Genomic DNA, 12,546 nt, shown 5'->3' on the forward strand with positions numbered 1-12,546 from the left:
CTTTGGGAGGAAACGGATTTTGGGAGGAAATGGACATATTGATAGATTCCTCTGCTTTGAACTGCTTGCAGAACTTGCCTGGACTATGTAACTATCGTTTGGTGCAGCGAATTGTGGTAATGCTGGCATATCTTTGCTGATGGTGTCACCAGTGATGCAATTTTTCCCAAGGAGCCGTCAATTGGCTTGGTGTCGTGGCATTTCTGTATCCTCCTCCCTTCTGCTAGTGATGGTCTAAAATTTGGGGGCCAATGGCTTATGCTGGACCGGTAGTCAGTGACGGGTATGATCCAATTGCTGTGGTATCAACCTAAGACAGGAGGCTGACGCCTAAAGGTCAGTTTTCCGATGACGGGTAAGAACCATATGTTGAATTGGACAACCTACCAGGCACGGTCCTTAAGCCACATTAACCTCACTCCCCCACTGGCACCAAGGCCAAATTTGGGGGCCAACAGAGGTGAGGCAAAGAACCTCACCCCCCTACTGGTGCATAGACCTATCCACAAGTATGGCTGTATGCTGGACCAGTAGTCAGTGACGGGTATGATTCAATTGCAGTGGTATCAACCTAAGACAGGAGGCTGACGCCTAAAGGTCAGTTTTCCGATGACAGGTAAGAACCATATGTTGAATTGGACAACCTACCAGGCACGGTCCTTAAGCCACATTGCTTGTTGTTTAATTAATCAGAAGGGGGGAGATGCTGGGAGCCATTAGCCAAGTAAGTAGGTATGACAATTTCCTTGCCAGCGTACCCCATGTTGCAGTGACATTGAATGTAGGTGACCTTGCTCAAGGACCAGGGCGGATTAGGGTGTTCTGGGTTTAAGATAATCGTGTTTAGGGCGTTCCCAGTTTAGGTTCCAGGTTTAAGGTTTAAGATTATTCCTCCTGGGAATAGGGCGTATCCTGCTGCCTGAGTTCCCCTTGAGTTCTCACGGGATTCAGACAGTATATTTTGGAGATAGAAGCCCAGTGGAGGTGGATTTGGGCAGAGAACGTGGATTTGGGCAGAGAACGTGGATTTCCCCAGAACGTGATTGTAGACAGCTGGTGTGAGTTCGGGAATAAAGAGTTGCTGTTTGAATCTACAAGCTGTGTGGTGGCTCGTGATTGTGTGCCCAGCCAGACTGCGGCATTTGTGCCCAGCCAGACTGTGGCAAGTATACTAAGGTAATCTGGCTACATCAATGTTTATAGCAGCTCAGTTCACAACGTCTAAGCTATGAAACCAACCTAAGTGCCCTTCAACAAATAAATGGATAAAGAAAAAGAGATATGTGCACACAATGGAATATGACTCTTAAGAAAGAATGAAATTATGGAATTTGATGGTAAATGGATGAAATTTGATGCTATCATGCTAAGTGAAAAAAACCCATCCCCCAAAACCAAAGGTTAATATGCTCTCTGATATGAATATTTTCTCTAATATGTGAAGGCTAACTCACAATAAGGGAGTGGGGGAAGAAAAGAATAGAAGTACTTTGGATTAGACAAAAGAGAATGAAGGGGAGGGTCGGGGAAAGGGAATAGAAAAGATAGTAGAATGAATCAGACATTACTATTCTATGGGCATATATGATTACATGACCAATATAATTATACACCATGTACAACCAGAAGAATGAGGAGTTATTCTCCATATATGTATATATCAAAATATGTTCTAGTATCATACAAAACTAATAAGAACAAATTAAAAATAAATAAAACAAATGCACATGAACAAATACATCTGAAAGTTTCAAAGGAATCCTTGTGTGATACTCATATATACCTGTATTTCAAATGTGTCTTTAACAAAAAACATATATAAAATTCATGGTATGATCCATTGACACATACTTAAATGGCAAGATAACATGTAATTAGCTTACCTGACAAAACTTATATGTGTGTGTGTGTGTGTATTTTGTTGTTGTTACTGGGGATTCTACTCCGGAGCACTCAACCACTGCACCACACCTGCAGACCTATTTTCTATTTTTTAATTTAGAGCTAGGGTCTCTCTGAGTTGCTTAGGCCTCAATGTTGCTGAGGCTGGCTTTGAACCTGGGATTCTCCTGCCTCAACCTCCCAAGCCACTGGGATTATAGGCATGTACATGACTCAAACTCATATATCATACCAAAATTTTATTCTGGTTAATTTACTTAACTACCTATATAACACTGGCCAAATAATATAATTCTCTGAGCTTCAATGATTCATTTAAGAAGAAATGGAAATAAAATACACTTCTGTATACCTAATAGATATTTATAAAGGTTACCTATAACCAAAAAGTATATGTTATTAAATATTAAATATATGAAAATTCAGATTACACTAAACTAGGAGGAGGCACATGCAGGAATTGAATATAGGTGGATCTGGCTCTAAAACTTGTGATCTTTCTTCTGCCACTTGGTCTCTGCATTAATCCAACAAAGTCTAACACTGCAAATTGCTTTATGGTTTACCAAGTATTAATGTCTTCCTACATTATTTAGTAAGAGTCCTGTGAAGGTAGACATGTGGCATCATTCCCATTTTTATAAAAGAGAAAACTCAGATTCATAAATATTAGGTGATTTGATTAAAATCATATTATACTAGTGTGAGGAAGCAACTTCTAGGAATCACCAAGTATAAACTTTGTCTTCTTTCTGAAAGAAATAGAAGGATGGAGGAAGAAAGAAAGGAGAATAAGACTGGATGACATAAGAATCATTGCAGAGAAACAATTCAAGTCTAATTCCTTTATGATACATACTGCTCCATCTTGCTAGAATATAATCCATCTCATCTTTATACCTCTCAAACTTGATATCCTTAGCTCAGGCTCCTATCTGAAGATAGGGACTGACAAACATCAAGTTTTTTGCCCAAGATCATCATGCCTTTGATTTAAAACTTTTCAAACAGTTCTAATCACTGAAATTTTCACAGTGGAATGACATTGTTAAAATTGTACATAGGGGGCTGGGGATGTGACTCAAGGGGTAGCACGCTCACCTGGCATGCGCGGGGCGCTGAGTTCAATCCTCAGCACCACATAAAAATAAAATAAAGATGTTGGGTCCACTAAAAACTAAAAAATAAATATTAAAAAAATATTTAAAAATTCTCTCTCTCTCTCAAAAAAAAAAAAAATTGTACATAGGGCTAGGGTTGTGGCTCAGTGGTAGAGCACTCGCCTAGCACGTGCAAGGCACAGTGTTTGATCTTCAGCACCACATAAAAATAAATAAAGGTATTGTGTACAACCAAAAAAAATTTATATGTGTGTGTGTATATATATATATATATATATATATATATATATATATACACACACACACACACACACACACACACACACATATTGTATGTGCCAGAGAGGGATTGCAAGTTCCAATGTTTATATATATATATATATATATATATATATATATATATATATATATATATATATAAATTGGACATGAAGCCGGGTGCAGTGGCGCCAACTTGTAATCCCAGTGGCTCAGGAGGCTGAGACAGGAGAACTGTGAGTTCAAAGCCAGCCTCTGCAATGGCGAGGCCCTAAGCAACTCAGCCGAGACCCTGTCTCTAAATAAAATCAAAATAGGGCTGGGGATGTGGCTCAGTGGTCAAGTATCCCTGAATTCAATCCATGATACAAAAAAAAAAAAAATGGACTTGAAAAAGTTTAGCCATAGCAGTATGAGAGCAAACCCTCCAATTTTGTTTTCCTAATGTTGATTAGTCATTTCCAATCTGTGCAAGATTTTTAATAGTAAGTTCCCATCTGAATTTGGAAACAATATGGCCTGATTTCACTTTGTAATTTCTTCCTATGAATATTTTCTTTTCTGGTAATTTCTAATTTTGAAATTTCAGGATTAAACTGCTTTAAATTTTTTTTAATTAAAATTCACCTGTTTGCAACAAGTTTCGTTTTGAAGTGCTGAAATGTGTCAAGCACATACTTAACTTTCTGCATTTTTTTCAAGAATTAAAATATATATAGCATTAATAATCTGTATATTTATTGTGCACTCAAAGAGTATTGAAGGATAGAGGTAATGTAATGATATTGTGTATGAGCCTTCTACTCTGATGAGGGTATTTAGAAATGCATAATAAATCTAAAAAATAAGAAAGGCATAAATAACATTTACAGGAAGAAAAAACAAAAGTTTATACCAGTCAGCATAACAGGAATAAATTGGAGGTATACTTCCACTGGACCTTAAAGGCTATACAGAACTCGAGATCAGTCTATCTTCTCACCCTCCTATAATCTCCAAATTCTATTGGTTGTACTATTATGTTGATCTGACCACATAAATGTCTTGAATCTTTCCACCCCCACTTTTAATTTAGGACCCCACATTTCTGTGCTTTGCTATTGTAGTAAGATTACAACTGAAATCCATGGCTCTAACCTCACTTGTAATTCTTCTTGCTACATTGCTAATAGAATACCCTTTCTCGAGTAAAAATTTTACAAGACAGAGTCCAAACTTCCAGGCATAATGGAAAATATTGTTCCTATTCTGAACCTTGCACTTCTTTGCAATATGGTCTTTTACTAGTCTCAAACACAAATTTTATAACATATTTTCTAGCCAAGAAATACACAGAGTTGTTAAATATGCCAAGTTTAATGCTTTCACTTCCTTTTTGTCTCATTACATCTCTTCCAAATTTTATTCTCAATTATGAGAGTCCTAATTTACCCATAGCACTGTTCTAAGAGCTAGAAATACAATAGGCCAAAATAAACATGGTCCTTGATCACATGTAGTTTTCACTGTTGTCTTACCATTTTTAATATACTTTTCTTTTTCTACAATATTCCCGTGGAAGATGCCTTAGATATTTTGTCTAGATCTAGTGAAAAGCACAACGTAACACAATATATTGCACATGAAATATAATTAGTAAATATCTCCTGAATGAGTAAAAAGGAATTAAGCCTCAAAAAAGTTATAGCCATAGGAAACAATGTGTCATGAAGAGGAAAAAAAAAAAAAAAAAAAAAACATTTGGCCAGAATCCAAGATTTACTGAAAGAAGAGGGAAAAGGAAAAAAAGGAAGAGAAGGCAAAAGGAGAAATTAACAATCTCCATGTATGCGCCAGATACAGTTATGTGTTGTGATATAATCCCTGGTTTAATCCATGTAATAGATATATACACTAGAAAATAATGCTGGAAGATGGTGTGAAGTCAAACTATAGCAGTCCTAAATGGTCATAATACATAATTTATATGATTTAGGGTTAGAAATGAAAGGCTTTGAGATTTTCCTTTTCTTTTTTTTTTCCCCTACAATGGTGGAATCTTCAAACTCAGGGTCTGATGCATTCTAAGCAAATGCTGAAGTTTTTTTTTTTGTTGTTTGTTTGTTTGTTTTTTTAAGTACAAAGAGGTGACGGTATTTGAAGAAAAGGAAACATTAACTGCCAGTAGTATTAGATGGATAGGAGGGTGTGAGAAACAGGGAAGAGCTGGAGGCTTCTACTCTTGGATAGTACCCAGATAAGGGGCAAGAAGAATCTGAATTGGCAATAGTAATGGAGGATTATAGTAATAGTAAAAGCAATGTATGTTACATTTATAGTAAGCTTTATTTCAGGCAAAATGGTAATCATTTTAATTGCATCATTTATTCATTTTATACATACCCATGAATACACACACACAACTGAATAATTCTAAAAGCTATATAAATACTGTTATTAACACTATTTTACAGAGGATAAAAGGGATGTTTAGACAGGGTTAAGTAAATTGCCTGAGCATAGTTAATGAATGGCATATACAGATTTCAAAAGTAATTCTATTTCCTAAACCTGTACTACTGTCTATTTTGCTTTTTTATAGGGGTGAAACAGACCAATTAATGTTATAGGTAGAGAAATAAGAAAAATAAAAATCACAAAACATGTCATCTGGATAAGTTAGAGGATAACAGAAACCTTTTATTATGCAATGATTAGATGCCAGCACTTCCTATGCTATGCACTTAATTAAGTTGATCTAATTTAATTCTTATAATAGTCTAAAGGCAAATAAAATAATCCCATTTCACAGATAAGTACATTGGAGCCACTAACTTCAGAAAACAGGAGCTGGTGATATAATGAAAGATAGAGGCAGAAATAAGAAAAACATTTCTTTTGGCTTCCTTCCAGACCTCCCCTCTCTGGCCACCTCCCAATTAGGCTTAGAAAGGCCAAGAAACAATTTCTTACCCCTGAATAGAGAAAATGAAAAGGTACAGTCTTTTTAATAGAGAAACAAAGAGGTTTATGAATTTCATGTGAGAACAGAATAATTTGTGTAGTAAACTTGAAACAGTGAAGTGACAAGCACTGCTGAGTAGGATTTTGAAGAGAACAAAAAAAGCTGAAATCTAGGAATGGAACCACCATATGATCCAGCTCCTTGGTATGTATACAAAAAAACTAAAATATGGCATACTACAATAATAAATGAATACCAATGTTTACAGTAGCATAATTCAAAATAGCGAAGTTAGGGAACCTGTCTAGTTGCCTGTCAGCAGATGAATAAAGAAAATGCGGCACATACAATGAAGTTTTACTCAGCCATAAAGAATGACATTGTATTGTTGGCTAATGAATAGATGGAACTGGAAAACATCTTACCAAATGAAACAATCCAGACCCAGAAAATCAAAGGTCAGAATGTTTACTCTCACATATCTAAGTTAAAGAGAAAAAAAAATAAAACAGGAAAAAAAAAAAGGGATTTCAAGCTCGGCTTGTTGGTGTATTCCTGTAATTCCAGTGAGAGGCTGAAGCAGGAGGATTGCAAGTTCCAGGCCAACCTCTGCAATTTAGTGAAACCCTGTCTCAAAAACCAAAACCAAACAATAACAAAATAAAACCCAGCTGGAGATGTATCTCCAACAAAGTGCCCCTGGTTCTATCCCCAATATTGCCAAAAAGAAAGAAGAAAAAGGCGCGGGGTGGTGGGGGGGTGGGGGGGTGGGGGGGTGTTATGGATAGCATGAAAGATAAGACAGACCAGTAGAGGAAGGGGTTAGGATTAGAGAAGATACAATGAAACCCACTATTCTAATTATCATTATTCACCAATGAAGTAATTTAAGGCATGGGAATGTGACTCCACAGAAGATTTGCATAGAATGTAGGATGCTTTGGGTTGGATCTCCAAAAGAGGAAAAAAAAAAAAAACACGTTAATTTTCAACATGCTTAGAAAACATTAAGATCTAATTATATTTTTAAACTCACTATAATTAAAAAATTTGATACATGTAAAAAATAAATGACTTTCATTATATATACCAATTATATGATATAGCCTTTCAGAATACTATGGCCCCAAATAGAATCCAGTTGGCACACATTTTTCAAAGGCAATACAGGAGTCCCTTTGAATGTAATTTTTGAGAAATAAGTTTGTCTGACAAGGTTATTTAGAAATTCTGATGAAACAAAACGCATACCCGTGTGTGTAAAAACTATCACTAAAGTCATATGCATTATAATGTCACTGAAATGTAACTGCTAACTATTTGTAATTGCAAGCTATTCTTCCACTATTGTGTGATGAATTAATCCCTCAAGACTATCACTGACTTATCTCAGGCTTTGATTCAGTTTGATTAATATGTTGATAAGTAAATGTGTTATACTGATGCATTTGTAGATGAGAAATAAGTGGTAACATATAACTATGAACACAGAAAACCAACTTAATAATAAGCTAACACTTTGAACAAACATTTTTTTTGAACCAAAACCCTTGATTTATTTTTGTCAAGCTCTGTTGAGTATCTGTCTGCTAAGCATTTACTTTGTTTTATTTGTACCTATTACATGGGCTTATGTAAAAGAAAAAAACTCTCAAAAGAACATAAAAGTTATACCACAAACAAAACAATCAATGCACTGCAATAAGTTTATCTCTTTTCCAATTTTCAAGAGTATTAGTGTTACTATGATGACTCATTCTGAATGAATTCTACAAAAATTTCATCTTATGGCTTTAGCAATATGCTATTCACACATACACACACAAAAAAACCTTCCACTTATCATAACAAAAATTTTTTTCTCATCTTTTGTAATAAATTAAAATATTGGAACATTCCCTCTTTTTGATGAATAGTTTTCATTCTTATTTGTAACATGGGTTGAATTTTAATCATAAATACAAGCCATGTACAGTGAAACTGCCATTTAATAAGCTTGCAGGTAGAAGAGTTGAATTAATGCAAATAGCTTAAAATAATATGGCATAGGTGATCTCAATAAGCCCAATTTCAAAGAGTTCTCTAGCCAGGAAAATTTCAACCTATCAGGATTTTTTTAAATATATATTTTTTTTATCTACATTAGAAAGAAATTCATATAATACATTCTGGATAAACTCTCATGAACATATAAAATAATGAGAATGCTAAATGGTTTCTTTTAAGAATTACTTGTGTAGATTATGCATAGTGTCAGATCAGTTGGGGCAGGCAATGGCCAAAGGAGGCAGATTTAAAAGGGCCACTGAACAGGCTTTATTGAGATATCACTCCCGGGCGGAACTCGATCAGACCCACAGAGGGGACAGGAGAAGGGTCTGAGGAGAAACCGCGTGGAAGCTCAACCGGACTGGACTTTTATGGGGCTTACAGCAGGAAGGGAAGGGCTTGGGACAGGAAAAGGTGTTTCTAGGGTCCCTTGCCCCCTTGAAGTTGGTCAGGGGAGTTGGCTGAACTCCAGGATTGGCCAGGGGGGTCCTGTTGATTGACAGGCGTTAGTCAGGAGATCTGGCTGATTGACAGGCGTTTCCCCTGGCATCTGATTGATGTTCTTTTTAGGCGCGGGCTGCTTTGCTCTAAGTTACCACTAAGTCGCCACCAAGTCGCTGCCACCAACCTAACACATAGTATTTTGAAAATTAATTTGAAAACAATGCAATAATGAATGTTTTAAATTTATGTGTTTAGCAAGTACTCTTTTCAAAACATCTTTTTTGGCACAAATCTTTTTATGATAGTAATTTCACCATGATTTTAGTGATTAAATTCTTACCATAAGCATTAAAGTGGTGATGATATTTTCTATTACTTGAATTCCATATAAGATTAATATTGAACATACTTGAATTCCATATAACATTAATATTAAACAAATCAAAGCAAATAAGATCTAGTATCCCATTCAGGAGTATATGCATGCACACTCATGTACAAGCATGCATATAAGAGCAGATAAACAGGAACTTCCATCTTGGTAAACTTGTTTACACATGTGATTCAAGTTCATGTAAGTTTCAGATTCAGAATAGGGTATATTCTACCACCAGAAAATCCTTGTGTGGAGTAGATGTTAGAAAGTAAAATTTAAAAAGAAATTTTAATCATAGTAAGGGAAAATTAACCAAGAAAGTGCTTTAAAGTTATTCAACACAATGAAAAGATGCAGATTCAATAATATCAATTTTTAACAGGTGCAGTAGCAACTCAGGAGGCTAAAGCAAGAGGATCACAAGTTCAAGGCCAGGCTTAGCAACTTAGGAGACCCTGTCACAAAAAATACAAAGGACTGGGGATGTAGCTAAGTGTAAAGGGTTTAATTCCCAGTAACAAACAAACAAGTAAATAAATATACTTTTAAGAGCAAACTTCTTTTGTGACTTACAAATCTTACATGAATTAAAAAAACAAGATATAAACAAGACAGTAGGGTACAAAAGAGTAGGGTCTGATTATCAGAATACCAACTTTCTGATCCAGCATCTATAATTTAATCACCATAAGCTTTTAGGCAAATTATCTGACTTCTCTGAAGCTCAATTTATTCATGTGCATATGGATATAAGTATACCACTCTAGTCCACCAGGTTATTGGGATATTCAAATAAGACAATACAAATGAAGGAAATTTGAAAATATATACAGGAAATTTGAAAATATAAATGAATAACACTATTTGTAAAATAAATATTAACTAAGGAAATAATTATTCACAAAAGACCTAAATTTCAAAATTTTTTACCAAATACAAAAGTTAACTCAGCATACAATAAAAACATTCATGGTTTCTGAAACAGGAAGAGACACTAACAGAAACCTTCAGTTGGCAGATGACCTCTCAACGGAAACTCTCAATTCTATAGCATTCATAGCATGAGAAATTAAATATAATTTAGCTCTCTAGGCTCCACACCTTGGTTGTGGCAACATAGCTCAATGCACCAAGAAGGTTCAGATACTCTTTGAATATGGACTTGGTATGCTGTGCTGCTTGAGAAAATGGAGAAAAAAATTGAAACTAGCCAGGATGCTAACTACACTTGCTCCTTCTGTGGCAAAACTAGTATGAAGAGGTGGCCTGTGGGGATCTGGCACTGTGGTTCCTCCACAAAAACAGAAGGTGGGGGTGTCTGAACCTACAACACTACTTTCTCCATCACAGACAAGTCTGTCATCAGAATACTGAAGAAACTGAAAAACCTGTAGAAGCTGAACCATTTAAGACAGCAATATCTTTACCATATGGGTTAATTTATGCAAAAAAAAAAAAATTACCTTAGAGGCTGGACACAGTGGGGCAGGCCTGGAATTCAAGCTACTGGGAAAGCTGAGGCAGGAAGATTATATGTTTGTGGCCAGCCTGTGAAACTTAGCAAGACCACGTCTCAAAATAAAAAATAAAAAGGGATGGGAATATAGCTCAGTGGTAGGGCATTTGCCTAGCATGTGTGAGGCAAATTTAATTTAATTCCCAGTACTTCTGGGAGTGGGGGCCAACCCTTGGTTTATTCATAATTGTATTAATTAGACCTTCTTGTTTTCATTGAGTTAATATCGACTTTTGGAGAGGTTTGGAAATTTTAAGTCCTTCTAACTTGTACTCGTTTTCTAATACATACATCCAAAACATACTGACATGGGTTATGGTAATCCTTTCTTTTTTTTTTTTTTTGAGTAGTTAAATAATAGAGAATAAGAATACAATGTTTAACAGGTTGGATATGTATGTTAGCATTTTTAAAGTCTGTTCTTATCAGGTCAAATATTTTGAGGTGCTTTGATATAAACTGCAAATTTTGTTTTTAAATCACATTTAATATTTTAAAAATCTTTCAAAATATATAAATTATACTAAAGGATAAGAGATATATTTAAATTTCAATGAAAAACATTAGTGGTATATCAGAATAAGAAAATTTAATAATTAATGTGCCTGTGGTATACTTCTTGAAATTAAGACAACATCTTTGAATTAACTTTCATTCAAGCCCAAAGTGAAAAATCAAAACAGCTTACCAGATGGTCTTTACTTCTAAAGGTTTTATTATTTCCCTTTAATATTTAATCACACTACTCCTTGCACTTTGGATTAAGTTTAACTCCATATAGGGACAATGAATTAACAAATGGGGCCAATTTAGCTATATTGGTACTCTGACCATATTACTATAAACAAAGTGTCTGAAATATGTCCACATTTAACAGACCAGGAAGACTTTATGCAACTTTCAAAGTGAACAACTAACTCAAAGGAAGTAATTACTCAAAGACAGTAATACCAGAATCAATATTTTTACTAAAATCAATTAGCCAATCATCTTGATAATAAAAATTTTATTCTTAATCATATTATTAGTCTTTGCTTTTGTTTTGTGGTCTTTCATTTTCTTCTTTTTCACAACCAATATGTTTTCCTTATTAAAAAAAAAGTCTTTAAAAAGCCTTGGTTATCTGTGAACTCAACTCAATTTTGTCATGCTTGGTCTTATTATCTTGGCAGTTTCAATCACTGAAAAAAAAAAAGTCAAAGTCATCAAGAGTGTACTCTGTAGGAAGTAAATAGTTATTTTAGAGAATGGAAGAAGAAACCTAATAAACAAGCAAAAGACAGCAAAGATATATAGAGGGCAACGTTTGTTCAAGGTTACAAAAAGATAAGCTTGATTGAGAAAAAATATTTAAGTAGGAAATAACATTAAAAATAATACATTATAAACAGTATAGAAATTTTAAGTGGGCTGGGGATGTGGCTCAAGTGGTAACACGCTTGCCTGGCATGCGCGGGGCGCTGGGTTCGATCCTCAGCACCATATAAAAATAAAATAAAGATGTTGTGTCCACCGAAAACTGAAAAATAAATATTAAAAAATCCCTCTCTCTCTCTCTTTCTCTCTCTCTCTCTCTCTCTCTCCTCTCTCTCTTAAAAAAAAAGAAATTTTAAGTGTCAAAGAATTTGGACTTTCATTCATAGTCAATAAACAGTCTTGGAGGTCCTGCTGTGCCCAAGAGAAGCAATATAAAATAGAATGACATGATAAAACACAAACACATGAGCATGGGAATATGAATATACAGTGATTTTTTTTCACTGAATTTCTTTTTTCAGAGTCATACTGTAGATAGTTAATTAGTACACAGAGTCAAATTCTAGAGGATGTCAATCTGTTGAAATTATGATTTTTTTAATATTTACTTTTTAGTTGTAGTTGGACACAATATATTTGTTTTATTCATTTATTTTTATGTGGTGCTGAGGATCAAACC

At 34.9% G+C, this 12,546-nt stretch overlaps 1 protein-coding gene and 1 pseudogene across 2 annotated transcripts in view; one reads left to right on the top strand and one right to left on the bottom strand.

Annotated features, from left to right (window-relative positions):
- Mettl15 (methyltransferase 15, mitochondrial 12S rRNA N4-cytidine) overlaps positions 1–12,546 on the bottom strand; it is a 245,656-nt gene that overhangs the window by 151,304 nt on the left and 81,806 nt on the right. The gene's annotated exons all lie outside the window — the stretch shown is intronic.
- On the top strand, positions 5,553–10,542 carry LOC114093817 (large ribosomal subunit protein eL43-like; annotated as a pseudogene).

Source organism: Marmota flaviventris, chromosome 9 (assembly GCF_047511675.1).
Source record: "Marmota flaviventris isolate mMarFla1 chromosome 9, mMarFla1.hap1, whole genome shotgun sequence".
NCBI classification, from domain to species: domain Eukaryota; kingdom Metazoa; phylum Chordata; class Mammalia; order Rodentia; family Sciuridae; genus Marmota; species Marmota flaviventris.